Consider the following 14879-nt stretch of genomic DNA (forward strand, 5'->3'; position numbering starts at 1 on the left):
TATGAAGGCAAGTGGTTGTCCTGTAAGGATCTTATAATTATGACTGTGATCCATTCTGGCAAGGGAAGGCATTGCAGTGGAACCTATAACACATTGTTATGGTTTTCTCCGGGAACAAGAAGCCGACTCTCCCCCGCCTGCATGGGGAGAGTCAAAGCAACACCACGCCACAGGACCTTCATCTTCCCTGACATCCTTTCTTTTTTATTCTATAACTTAACTTTTTATTCCGGTCTAATTGGATTTGTTTCGAATAAAGTTAGAAACACATCCATGTTACACCTACACAGGTGTTTCCACTTGCCTCACTTGATTAGACCTCCTCTCAGGACTGTGTGGGTGTGTACAAGCAGCGTAATTCACATCTGCATCACTATCTTCTACCCCCCTCTTCCAGTTTTGTTGCACTAGTTGGGGAAGCACCAGGGTGTGAATTACACTGAGACATTCAGGGAGGTTGACTTTTTTTCTCCAGGTTCTGGTGTAACATTTATAAAATATAATGGGTGTTTGATTTTGTCTGTTTTTTCAAGTCATAGATTACAGTAAAGTATATTCAGTCCATGCGATAAATATCCCATATTAATATTTAGATGTCTCCAACAAAGCATAATACATGTAAAGTGCTAACAACTGATCATCATTATAAAGCAGAAGCAGATGGTGTCCACATGGACCCCTTTACAGTAAGACCCCAAAAACATAAAAATAACAAAAAATGTTAAACAGAAGAGAAAAATTAGCAGAAATACTTTTGCAATAATTTTACACAAGCACACTGTTTTATTTCAAACACTCTCCCTCCTTATTTTTTAGCTGTTTGTAAGTAGAGACTCTCAAATGTCAAGCCACGTTTACCAGTTCTGCACATTTTAAGATTAACATTTTTGCCAATCATCCTCAAAATATCTCAGGCTCAGTGTCACTAATTGGGCTGAATGAAGACTCAAGTCAGCCACGGATTTTGAATTGATTTTACTGTAGATCTGAACATGATAAGAAAAATGTTGAACTTTGATCTAAACTATTCTATTGTAGCTCTGGCTTTGTGTTTAGGATTATTCGCAGGGGAACATTCTCCCCAACCTTAACTCCTTTCCTGCCTCCAACAAGTTGTAGTTTTTCTTTCAGGATTTGCTTGGTTCTTCCACTTTCTCATGAATCTAACCAGTTTCACTGATCCTGTTGCAAATAGCCTCCCAACAGCTTGCAGCTGTTAGCCCCATGTTTCAACATTGGGATGGTGTGTTTAGAGATGCACATTTCTGTTATTCTTTTTTTGAGACAATTAGTGTTTTGCATGTAGAGCAAAAATTTTAATTTTGTTTGTCTGTTCAAAGCATGTTTTTTACATGTTTGACTTGTCCCCTACATAGCTTGTGACAGACTTTGGCTTTAGCAATGGCTTTCTTCTTTTTGTCTTTTCTTTAGAGGAGGTAAAAACAGAGTTACATGCAGTTTTTATAAAATACTTTCCAAACTTCCAATCTATTCCCTTTTGAAAACCAGGGGACTATGATTTAAAGTCGGCTTCACCAATCCTTAGTTACTGGTCAAAATTCAATCCAGAATTATACCAGAACCTTTTGGGCTGTTTCAGAAAGCATTTGGTCAAAATGCAGCATGTTAAGAGCGATGTTAGGCAGAAATCAAAGAGGACTGTTATGGTCAACTTCAGGTGAGTCAATAATTACATGTATCTTAAAATATGTATTAAAATTCCATAGTTGTAATGTACAAACCAAAAACATTTTTTATTATTTGACTGTAGCTTGACTGCACGCAAATTAATTTAATCTGAATCTATACGTTAGTCACTTTTTCTCTCTACTCCATCAAAGCTGAGGTAAAACATGTTGCTATTGGAAACATCACTCCTAAACTTTTACCTCAATCTGATTCATATTTATTTTAAGTAACTCCAGCTCAAAATTTCAGTTTTACACTTTAAACAAACTCTGCATAGTATTTAGCTAAAAAACTAAATGTAAATGTCAGGGACATTTCAAGGCTGAGTTGGTTTATTTACATTTTTTATACATCAATAGCTAAAGTTTAACAAAAGACATTTCTAAATGCAATGTTGACAAAGAATAGTTTATGGTCTTTAAAAATCTTTCAGAAAAAAAATGTGTTTTTAAATTTCAAGCAAAAAAAGAAAACACATCAGTAATGTCTTCAAAAAGTTCAAGGTTTTGTTACCATAGACGATGTAGTTGAGTATGTAGTTTTAAATAAGGAAAGCATGTGGCATCGTTACAGGGCTTAGTTGGTTATTTTTTACTGTTATGTAACTGCTTTGATTAGTGATGTTGTTATGGTTATAGAAATGAAAAAGAAACGCTGATGTTCTTTGAGACTACAAAAACACAAGTTAAAAATACAAGAGTTTTGTAGTATACATTCATTAATACTGCCTTTATATTATCAAAAGTAATGTTTTTTTATTACTCCAATATTGCAATATACCTTATATTGCTTATATTGCCTCATGTTCAGCTTGTGATCAGAGATAATAACTTGACTGAAATGCATATAGAAGGTAGCACATATTCAAATAATAAAAAAATAAAATACATAGAATTATGTGTGTGTATTGCTTGTTGCTATGTAGCTGCTTTCTACCTGATAAGCACTGATATTATTTTCTTATTCCTGGTTGTTTACCAGGAGCAATAACTATTAGCCACTAAACGGCATTTTCAAACAATAAAAAAAAAGATAATTGAAAAACAATATGCAGGCTACAGTATTCTGACATGTAGCTGTTTACTTATTAACGTTGGTGAAAAAGGTATCTTTTTATGTTGGAAACAGCAATGCAAACATTTAAGAAAATATTACAAGTAATGACTAATTTATCATATGTATAGTTTGGGGCTCTAGTCTTTCTGTGTGGTTTCTCCAGATTGTGTTGGAGCCTTGTATAAACTTCCTGTAGCATCAAAAGCAATCTTAATGTGGAGAGGTACATTAGCTAGGGCAGGAGTGGCTGACATGCGGGTCTTGTCTCACTAGGCGGCTCGCACCGACTTGACTGGTCAGTAAAGGTTCCTGTTTTAACTGCAGCTTATCGAGTATTTTATGTTGAAAAATCCTTTGTCGTTTTAATATAAACTTCCACCTCCAGTCAACTTCTTTTCAGCAAAGACTCTTTACACATTTAAATCATTTCTAATACAGGTAGGTCTACTTCAACAAGCACTAGCTTAACTAAACCAGAAAGTTCAATGACCTCATGACTCAAGCTAGACATTGTGAGACGTTAACGGTACTGACATTATCTTTTCCAGTTTTCATCAGCCTGCACTAGAGACCCACTTTGCTAATAAACACATTAAAAAAAATGTTAAGTACATAAATGATTGGTGCATGTGGTGCATGGGTTTTTGTAGGTAACCAGGTAAACCAGGAGTGGAGTTTTACTGGCATAAGTAGTCTCCTATCATTCAAGGCTAACAAACATTTTTCAAATATAAAGGGGAGACAACCCCTTCACACATAATTATTGCGACGCTCATGCCAAATCTTGACAGTTAGCTTGCTGATGACCTATTCATGGTGTCAGGACATATATAGTCTGCTGATGGATGGGAGTGGCTCCAGCCCACCCGTGACTGTAATTGGTAAAAGTCAGCAGACCAAATGAGAGATGTTTATATTTTAAAAAGTCCAGCAACAATGTTGTTAGGCACGTTTCATTGATTCTGATTGTGAAATCATGAGAATAAACACATTACACTCCAGTTTTAAAGCTAATTTTATACCTGAGGTGCATGATGAATAGGTCGGTCTTATTCCTATAATTTATGTGTATTAATGATAGAATAAAAACTAATTCATATTTAATTTGAAAAGGTAGTTGACTGGCCATCAGTTCTCTATCAAAGAGCACCAGTTTTCTCAATCTGAGGTTCCTATTCACTATTGGTCACTGTACCACTTTAGTTATCGGGACAGTACCTCTGAACACTTGACACCTGGTTAGTCTGAGCTGTCATCAGTGCAGAATTATGATTTTCTGCGAATAAAAATAGTTTGTGAAACTAACTATTTCACCAACTCTTGGAAAATATTAAGTCCATAGCACTTCTTGAACTTTGCACCAATTTTCCTAAAGTTCTTCCTAAAGTCCTAAAGGATTCCTACTTTCATCACAGCTTTCTAAATCCTTCTGTGTAATTAACATGGTCTAACTATGTTATTCTCTAATGTTTTCAAATGTGTGACCTAAGAAAGATTGAGATGTTGAACTTAAACTGGATCCTTGCACACAAATTAAGCCACACATCTAGATGAATGCACTCCCAGGTATATTCACATTTGATGCATTTTGTTTGTTTTCTCCACTTTGGGTGTGGAACAAACAATCAGACTAAGACACGCTTTTTGAGGTCGTCTCGTTCCGCTTCCCAACAAAATCTGGTGCAGATAACTTCTGGTGTGAGTACAGGCTGACCTTGATCTGAACCAACTACAGGTTATAAACATCTTTTTGAGTCATTGTTGCTGAGCATTGTGGTAAAAATTAGCTCTTGACCATATGGTTGTGTTGAACTTATACCTGGTCCAGCATTTTATGCTTAGCAAGGCTGCTGTCAGCATGTCACAGCTCAGAACGTGCAAACCATTTTGTCTCATTCAGTTTGCAACCTGCCATTCAAAAATGAGAAATATTGCATTGCAAAGCCTGCATTGAATTGGCTGCTCTTGACATCTGAACTGGTATTGCAGTGTAAGAAGAGCACAACAGAAATGCAGAAAGCAGGACTTCCATGTTTGTTTTCTTCCTGTGTCTGCGCACTGCCCCGCTTACAATATTTCTGACCAGTGGGTCGCTTTGTTTACAAATCATAGCTTACCGCACTAAACTAAACAAATAAAAAGTCAGCTCTTAGTCCACGCCAAGCAAGTGGACCAAAGGACTTTGCAGATTTTCCAGACACATCTGGTCCAGATATTGTTTCCCCATAGTCTGGACATTTTGTTCAGGTATGAACACACTGAACTGATATGTTTGGGGATATGATTGTAAACCTTTTTCAGATTCACAAAGAACAGGAATATTGTACAGTGTAAAGATCTGCTCCACTGTTCCACTGCCAGGTTGACAGTTAAATTGCTCTTTCTGCATCTGAGAGGTTTGACAGCCGATCAAAGTCCTCTTTCAGTACACTGACGTAAGTTTCCCCAGGGAACCTGAGAAGCGTGATTTCTGAACACACCCTTTCTTCAAGACCAGGACCACCACCCTTATCTACCACACCACAGGTGTTGTCCCAGTCCCGTACTCAACACTGAAAAGGCATTTCAATGACACAAACTCCAGAGACATCAATAGTCTTAGTAAAAAATTTACCACTTCATGCAACTGGAGTTTTTTTTAACTAATTCAAAACTAGGGGCTTATGATTATTCCCACAACTCTCTTGCCTTTCTAAAAGGACAACGAAAAAACTAAGAGAACTTCTCTTTGTCCTCTTTAGTCAAGGTCTCCATAGTCCCCATGCTCCATAGTCCAGATTGGATTCACCTCTTTCCAGTGTCTGCCAGAATATGAGTTTTTTCCAGTCTAAGAGTTCATTGAACAAACAAAGAAATGAAGATGTCATCAACAACTTTGACCTTGAATGAGTTTTTTTAGGCTTAATTTGAAAAAGTGAAATTTTCAACAGTTTTCTGTGCTTAAAAAGAGAAAAAAAAATGGGAAAGCACATAAAATGTCCTTTGTTTGAAGGATTTGTTACTATAAAAACTAAGAAAATGGGGTTGGCTCAAAGCTGATGATTGCTTTGTGCTTCATTTTCAGGTTTTCCACTTATAAGATTGAACAAAGTTCCTACAGGCAGTTTCAAAGTTTAACTCCTGATCGTGTCAACCTTCATGCGAGTATTCGTCATAGTGTGATGTCAGCCTTGTGCACACCCTTTCAAATGAAGCGTTTCCATGGATATAAGTCTAGCTGTATGTGGGCTGGATTTCTGCAGATAGAGGTTAATTAAATGTTCTCCTGCCTACCTTTGGGTCCCGTTTTAAAAAGTTAGCAAAACTGATGCACCTGTTTGCATCAAATGAGAACTATTCTACTTAAAAGTGAACCTCCAAACATCGCCCCACAAGCTTTACTTACCAAATCTCCTCCCACTTTCCATACTTTTCCTTCCTCACGCAAAATTCACACTTTACCAGTGGAAAGAATGTCTTGGTCAAATGAAAGGGAACTCTACTCACAGGCATCACATCTCCAAGAGTAAAAATATGGTCCTCAGTCTTTGTCTCTTGGACAGACACGCCTTTATACATATTTTCTCATGCATCTTGTATGCACAAGCAGCGGGTGTCTCTTTTTCACCCTTCTTTTCTATCTTGCATGATTAAAAAACAATATCCAGCTCATAACGGCAAGTTAGGCAGACACCCACACTCATTTGCAGTGAAAGGCAAGTGACCCTGGTGATGACTCATTGCATTCAAGATTTATTTATTTATTTTATAAATTCAACAGGCTGAAGTCTTTTAAGACAGATTCAAGCTATGATTTTTTCTTTGGCAAAAATAAAAAAAATAAAAACATAATATTTACTGTAAAAAAAAGCATTACTTAAAAGTTTAAATCCGTCTGCTCATTTAAAATAAAGAAATGACTTAACATTTTTCTCAAAAGAATTTTAAGAATAAAAAAGGGAAGATGGAAGTGTAAAATAAATCGTATTTTTCTGCCAATTGAGTCATCAGGAAACCTTTCTGAGTTATTTTCTGGGCCCTTCGAAAAAGTCCTCGCGCACACTCAATGACAGCAAATGGCAAGGTCAATTTAAAACCGAACATAATTTTCTTACGTACATTGAAATCTGAGAAAAAAGAAAGATATTCCACTGCTGTTTCAGGATAATGGTAGTGATTTATCTCACCGGTACATGAAAGGTGCAGGTGACGCATGGTTGAAGAAACAGACAAAACAGCCAAAACAGACAAAGATTTCTGTCAACAGAGAAATGTGTCTATTCTGTCCGACCACAGTTTGTACAAGGCTCTCTGCCAAAAAGAGGGAGAAAAAAAAGCGGAAAGAACCACAGACTCATTTTGGACATTAGGCCTGAGGGCTGCAAGTGTTATCTGACTGCATCAAGTTTACTTTGTTTAAGAAAAGAAAGAATGGTGGAGCATTTGGGGGGGAGGGACTGTAACGGGAGTCTTTAGCGGGGAGTAAAAGGGGCTGAAAGGATTTTTATCCAGTGATATTATATATCTGTCCTGCTCAGGGCAGACAAAAGCACACGGCAAACCACCAGAGAGCAAAGCATGTCATCTGAATAGTATGTCTTCTTTGCAGTGTTGTACATCCAAAGGCTTTGTGCGCCTGAATTTAGTCGGTCGAAGGCATAAAGGAGGCAGTTTGTTCGCCCCTGACAAGTGTGCTTTTATTTGTAGCGGCCCTTTGATGCATAGAGAAACTTTGGCTGGGATATCCCTTGCAGACAAATACAGAAGAAATCCCACTCCTTTGTATTATCTTTAACAATTCCCTCACCATTCACTCCAAAGCTTTTATTCCTTTTAAGACCTGTATTTTAAACTTTCGGTCTACTGTCTGTCTGTCACCTGTAATACGGTATCTTGTCTGACTTGGGGGGGGATGGAGGAGTCGTATTTGGGTAGAGATCCTTTAATGGTAAGTGGAATGTTAATAAAAACAGTCATCTGTACGTTATTTAAAAACTCATGTTTGTTCAAAATAAAGTGAAAACAACATGACAAAGGCTGAAAGTGAGACTGAATCTAAAAAAAACTAGGTAAAATAAGAAGGGGCACAACATTTCCACTGAAATAATTGAAATAAAAAGAGAAACCATCCACCAAAGAGTAATGTTTTGATGAAATTTTCCAAAAGACTAATACTGCTGAATGATTCAGAGAATCTGGGAAAAGATTTGTTTAAGAAGTCACAGTGTGAAGATAGAAATTGAATGACTTTGATCTTCATGCCCTCAGGCTGCAATGAATTAAAACAACTTTATTAAAAGGTGGAAATCAGTCAGTGGTTTGAAAAAATCTACCATAAAATATTGAAAACGAACATTTTCTTTTGCTGGGTTCCCAAATGGAACGCATTGTGCAAAGAAAAATTATAGATTGATCCTAAAATGTTTAGGCTTTTCATAGGCAGACAGCTCCAAATTCATCTTTAAATATGGTGCAAAATGCATCATATTTTGCACCCTAAATCACATAGTCAATACAGTTTAAAGTGGATATTTACATACACGGTATAAAAAAGAAACAACTTTTCACTATCTAATATTAAAATACGCTAAACTGTTTGTGTTTTACGTCACTCAGGATTGCAAAAAATATTTATCTTTGATGAATTCTGGTTTAACAGAATTTCATTTTAAACAGTAGGACTTGTGTATTGTGTGGTATCTCTCCAAAGCTTCTCTCAATAGTTTGCTGGAATTTTGGCACATTCCTCGTGGCAGAACTGGTGTAGCTTCATTTGGTTAAAAGGCTGCCTTACTCACACACAGCTTTTCCGCTTTAATCACATATTTTCTTTGGGACTGGGATTTGCAACAAAAGCACAAAGTGACAGAGGAGTGAAATCCCTAACAGAATATATACAAGTCTCTGAGCAATATGTGTTATTCATTGAAGACTTTTAAAAAAAAATTTTCATCAAGACATTTTCTCCAAACTGGAACAGCATGGCTCAGCAAGAGTCTAGGTACTGAACTCGCCTTCGTAAAGGCCAAATAAATCAACTTGTGTTGTATGAAATAAACACTACAGCTGACTCAGAAGTATGTGTTGTTAAAGAAAGAGTTGAGTTACATTTAGTTAGAAGAAAAAGAACAGTTTCTCACTTTCAAAGTGTTCAAATCTTGAAAATGCTATTATTCTGTTGCCATACGCAAATGTAGTGACATTACACAATGTCACTACATTTGCTTTAACAAGAAGAGTTTCATTATAGACGTAACATTTTATTCAATAATTGTAAAAATCTGTCTTTCCCAAGTAGCAATTATGACAGCATAATGAAAGCACAAGTGCATTTCTATAGGTGAAGAATCACAATTTGGAATTAATTCTTTGAGTCAATTTCAACATATTTGAGACTTTTCTTTCTCTGACTCTTGTTCGCTGTCAGTGTTTGAATGTGATGTCTCAACATGATGTTAAAATCAATCACTTTCTCTTGAGAGACAATTATTTACTCTGACAATACCCCAGAGTAGTAATGTATTATAGAAATAAAGGTTGATAAAACTTTTTTTTTTAACTTTTGATTTCTCTATGTTCGCTTCATCGGTTCTGTGAAGAATGCTGTTATAGATTAAGTATTTCAGCTGATTCCAGTGGATTTTTTTTATTATTATTATGTTCATGTTCATTGTTTCCTAATCAAGAATTAAGAAAATATTTGGTGTCTAATCTTTGTATGAACACAGAAAAAGTCAAAACAGATCTGAAGGTGGTCTGCTTAAACTCCAAATCTGTAAACATTTTTGTTGAATTGACATAAAAATAGAGAAAATAAACCCGTAACGCGGCCATCACTGGTTCAAGTCCTGGCCTGATGACCTTCCCCCTATCTCAATATCCACTTTCCTTTCTAACCACTCTGATATAAAGGCCACTAGAGCCAATCCCCCTCCTCCCCTCCCCCAAAAAACAAAACAAAAACAAAGAAAAACAAAAAAAGCAGTAGCTTGGACACCTATTTGACTTGCACCCTATTTAGGAATTTAAAAGCTCTCTGTAGCAAATCAGGTCAGGTCGTAAGCTCACAACTGTATTAAATGGCTTATTTACAGAAACATATTGCTGCCACCAAGGAAAATAAGTTTTTGAACACTATCAGATAGTAACATTAGAATTATTTTGAATTATATTGCACAAAAGTGATGATATAATGTACAGACATGATAATATATCGTACGAACAAAATAATTTCATTATACAAACGCAATGACATGTTGTATAAAAGTAATAATTTCATCTAGATGGTGGTATTTGTTGCTGTTGTGCATGGTGGATGAAAGCATTGTTAGTAAGCGCACCTAAACGTGAAGGGAGGTCCGCGTACAACAGGAAGTGACAAGAATCACTTCCTGTTGTTCTCAGGCCCATGTCGTCTTGTCACAACTCCACTGACAAACTTCCATCCCAGACCGCTTCCATGTGACATTGTTGTGCAATTGATTTTCCTGGGTGTTTTTATTTACGATGTTAAATTTCGCATCCTGTTTGACCCTCAGAGGTCGCTTCTAGAAAATGCTATATCTGTAATGGTTTCGAAGAAGTGCTAAAATACTGATTCACAAGTAGACAGCAACTGCAACCCGACATTCATACATTAATTTCACTCAGATGGTGAAAGAAAATCATTACTGCAGCTAATTATCTTAGGTAAATGTTTGAGGGAACGTTTTGAAACAGCAGTTACTGATTCATTTAATATTATGATCTGCAGGCATCAGCAGACAATTTGGACTGACACCAAATACAAAATGTAAAACTACAGTAAAACAAAGGTTTTTGCTGGCTTAAAACTTTTATGTTAATGTGGAACAGTTGCCTCAGTGATCGGGTTGCAGAATCGCTTCTAGAGTGATGTGTTGGATGTGTTGTTGCCGTGTCGTTAACTGAGTTGCGTCCCTGTTCCTCAGGCCTGGGTTGTTCCTTTTCTTGATGCCAAAATTCCAGGATAATCCTGGCGCTAAAAGTGTCTCTAGTGGAGAGACTGTTTTTCACAAGTGAGGAGAAATCCGTCCCCTTCAGCTGTTAATGCTGTCGTGAAGCTTACTCACTTTTTCTACATTAAAGACTTTGGGGAAACTAAAAGTGTTCACTCCTGGTTTCTGTGTTGCCAATAATTGTCCATAAATCCATTTAATGTATTCTCATGAGGAAGCTAGAGGGAGATAACATCAGAAACTATTTTTGTACAAAAAGTTTGAATTCCAAGTGTGTTTATTTGCATTCAAAACAATTGAAAGTCTTTATTTACAACCCACAAATAATGCATATTTGTAGGGGTTTTTTTTACTCTGAAATATCACACTGTTTGACTTTTGACTCTGTATGATTGTTCTCACAACATAAGATAAGCCAGCATCCCGTCCTACTGTTGTTTCTTTCTGGCCAGTTGGGACTTCAGCAGCTCTTTAGAGCAGCACTTTGGCAGTAGGCATGATGTTGCAGGCAGCGGAGGGATTTGAACTACCAGTATCCATGTTAGGAGCCTCCGCTTCCTGTGCAGCTCTATTTTACATCAGATGGCCAGTAATAGAGCTAAAACTGTTGACCTCTCCATTCCTGGGTGCTCATAAGTACTTAAGCAGATAAAGATTATATTCATCACTCAAACATTTTAGTGTGGGTGTCAGAAAAAGGCTTTTACATGAATGTTGTTTTTTTTATTATTATTATTTTTGTTTTAATGCTGGATGATATGAATTTTGCAGGGATGCTGGCCGTGACTGGCGTTATGCTTTTTATTTTGCTTATGCTTATGAGATTTAAAAAGAAGGCTTTATACTGGTTAGTGTTTGTTGTTTATTTAAAAGTAAAAACAGAAAAGAATAATAAGACAAATTGTCATACCAACCGAGATTCAATTTTACATAATTTGTTCAAAAAGGAGCAGATAGAAGATACAAGTTTTCATTTCCTGCCTCTCTCATACAGATCAACATAAAATCAACCCACACTAGATCAACCCTTAAAGTACTTTCCCATTAAATGAGACTTAAACCTCACATTCTCATCATTTAATGTACAATTATTTAGACATCAGGAATATCAACAATAGCATTTTGTGAAGTTTGAGACACTCATCCCATACAACGTAATTTCTAATCAGCTCCTTTTTGTACAGATTTTAAGTTTGTTTATATTTGTACTTTGTTTGAGCTCATCATTTAATCCATTCCATCGATTCACCCCACACACTGACATATTAAAGCTCTTTTTGTATATCAAACTTCAATGATGTCTTATTTTCTTAATATCAGTAGCCTAAAAAGGAGAGATTAGTTTTTGCTTCATTTTTAAAAAAATAAAAAGTTCAGAGTTTTGGTCCCCAGTTCAGAAATCTACAGCTTGTGCTCTGTCTGTGTGCTGCTTTTTGAAAGACTCCCAAGCTATGACTATCTGAGCTACATTTTCTGTCAGCGCAGTCCACGATATACAGCTGCATAACTGTGGAAAAACTTCCACACATCTGTAAGCTATACGAAATAACCACAACTTTCTCTTTTTATTGTTGCACTCAACTTTTTTGTTACATTCCAGCAAGTCTGGCTTCTCGGTTAGAGGGCCAACGCAGAAAGGAATGAATCTGATGACAAAAACCAACAGCACAAATGCAAACCCAATTGATTGTGTTTGGGTTTTTTTTTCTCTCTCTCTCTTTTTTCCACCTAGAGTTCGGAAGACAAGGCAGGAGGGAAGAAGGACCAAGATGAAATGTGAAAATCCGTGGCGACGTGTGTTACATGCATGTGCTGCACTGAAGGTCAGTGCTTCATGTATCTTCCATACAGCATTTGGCTGAGCGTAAAGGGGCTACCATTTGCAGGCTTGCCGTGCATGCAAAATTTCAGGTCACTACCACTGGGAGCCAATAATGCCTTTGGCTAAGCAACAAGATGCAAATATATCTATTCAAATCCGCACCGCTCCACGCACACCCAAGCTCACACAAACACAATTTCATTTCAGAGCACCGGGCTGCAGAATTAAAATACAATGCATTCATTTCAGTCATGAATAAGTCACCTTCCTGGGGCAGTATTTGATCTGAGACAAGTTTGGATTTTTTTTTTTTTTTTTTCCTCTGCTCACTTTAGTTGTTGACCGGAAGACTTTATCCAATAGATTTCTAATTATTTAAACTTTTGTGCTTACCCTCCATGTTTCTGCTGTAGTTTGGCAGCCTCTCAAGCCCAATGGCAGGCCCCAAGATTGCCCGTCTCGCTCAAGCAGCCATAAAGATACTTGCAGACAGGCAGCATCCTCCTCTTCGGGCTGTTGTGCAGATGGGAGGTTAGTCAGAGCTAGGAGATCAATGCCCTCATATGTCACACCCAGAGCTACAGATTTCTGCCCCTGGGGCTCTAAAGACAGAGTTTATACAGTGTTGAGACGTTTACTCAAGACACAACAGTCACCTGGTATTTAATGTGTACAAGATGGTGCGGAGAGGACGGATGACTCTGGGCGCGGTCCAAAAAAGAAGAAGAAAATAAAAAAAAAAACAGATAGAAACCATCAGTGTCACAGCAGCACCCTTTGGTGTAATTTCAGCCTACTGAGCTACTGGGGCAACCCAAATATCATTCATCCTGACACTGTCAGTGACACTATACATAGAACAGCAAAATTAGCACAAATGCAGCGCTCGCCATCAGTGTGAAGTATGGTGGCAGAGGGGCGATTATTTACGGCCTGCATTACTTTCTGAGGACCTGAGCTCTGAGTCACCAGCCGAGCCTGATAATTAATTCCTCACTCCACAGAAATATTATGAAGCTGCTCCACAGAATGACAGATGTACGGCAACAAGCACAATGTCAACAGGGTGACTGCTCTAAGCTACTTTGACAGGGACCATCCGGAAATGAAGGCCTCATTATTTTTTTTCTATTTTTGAACAAAATCGGGCATTCATGTGAATAAATCACAACTTTTTTTTACACTCGGCAGCTGATTTCCCCTGAATCCAACTTGTTTGACCATCAGATAACACAGAGAAGAGGCGTTGGATTTACTTCTGTTGGACAGTTTGTTGTTTTTTCCGTCTGCTCTTTGTTTGTCCCAGCACTCAACTTCCTGTAGATACAAGAGATAACATGGGGGGGACGGTACACTGACAGTAAGAGATAACTTGCTGCTATTTATAACAGCAGGTACTAGTAAGTGATGACGTGAGGGCACATGTTATCAATGTTTATGGAGCAAAGATTAAGACAGAGTAATGATGCGCGTGGCCCCGACTGGATCCATTCATGCTTAATAGTTGTCATTATGTCGAGGAGGAGGAAAGCACTTACAGAGACTCAAAGTTTTAGTTCATTTTAATGATGATTCCAGAGACCCGACAGGGCCCAAATGTGATTAGCAGATGTTAATGGGGAGAATGTATGACGACTGCTGTGTTAAAATGACTGTACAATATTTCTTCCATGACAAGAGGAGCTTTTTTTTTTCAGGCTTTCAGGTGTGGATTGTTAGCACGGATCACAGAGAAGTCATGGAGTCACCAAAGAAAGGGGTTTTTTTTTTCTCTCTCTGCTGTCCTACATGTCAGAATTGGATAAAGTGCCTTGTAAAATACTAATGGTCCAACAAACTTTAGTCCATCCATCCATCCATCCATTTTCTGTATACCCTTGTCCCTTAGAGGGGTCAGGAGGGGTGCTGATGTCTCCAGCTAACATTTCGGGTGAGAGGCGAGGTTCACCCTGGACAGGTCGCCAGTCTGTCGCAGACAAACTTTAGTGTGTTTTGTATATGATGTTTTTATGTGCCAGGCCGACACAAAGTGGGGTATAATTTTGAACACAAAGGAAAATGATACATGGTCATGAACATTTTTTTTTACAAATGAAAATATGAGAAATCTGATATGTCATAGTTCTGTTTTAATATATATATATATATATATATATATATATATATATATATATATATATATATATATATATATATATATATATATATATATATGTACAGTATATATATTTTTGGGCTGTAATTGCAGCTGCAAATCTCTTGTGGCATTTTTTTGTCTATGGAAACAAAAATTTACGCCCAATCTCAAGCTCAGTCAGATTGGATGGAAAGTATCTGTAAACTGCAATTTCAAGCAT

This window comes from Xiphophorus hellerii, chromosome 4, assembly GCF_003331165.1.
Source record: "Xiphophorus hellerii strain 12219 chromosome 4, Xiphophorus_hellerii-4.1, whole genome shotgun sequence".
In the NCBI taxonomy this organism is placed as follows: Eukaryota; Metazoa; Chordata; class Actinopteri; order Cyprinodontiformes; family Poeciliidae; genus Xiphophorus; species Xiphophorus hellerii.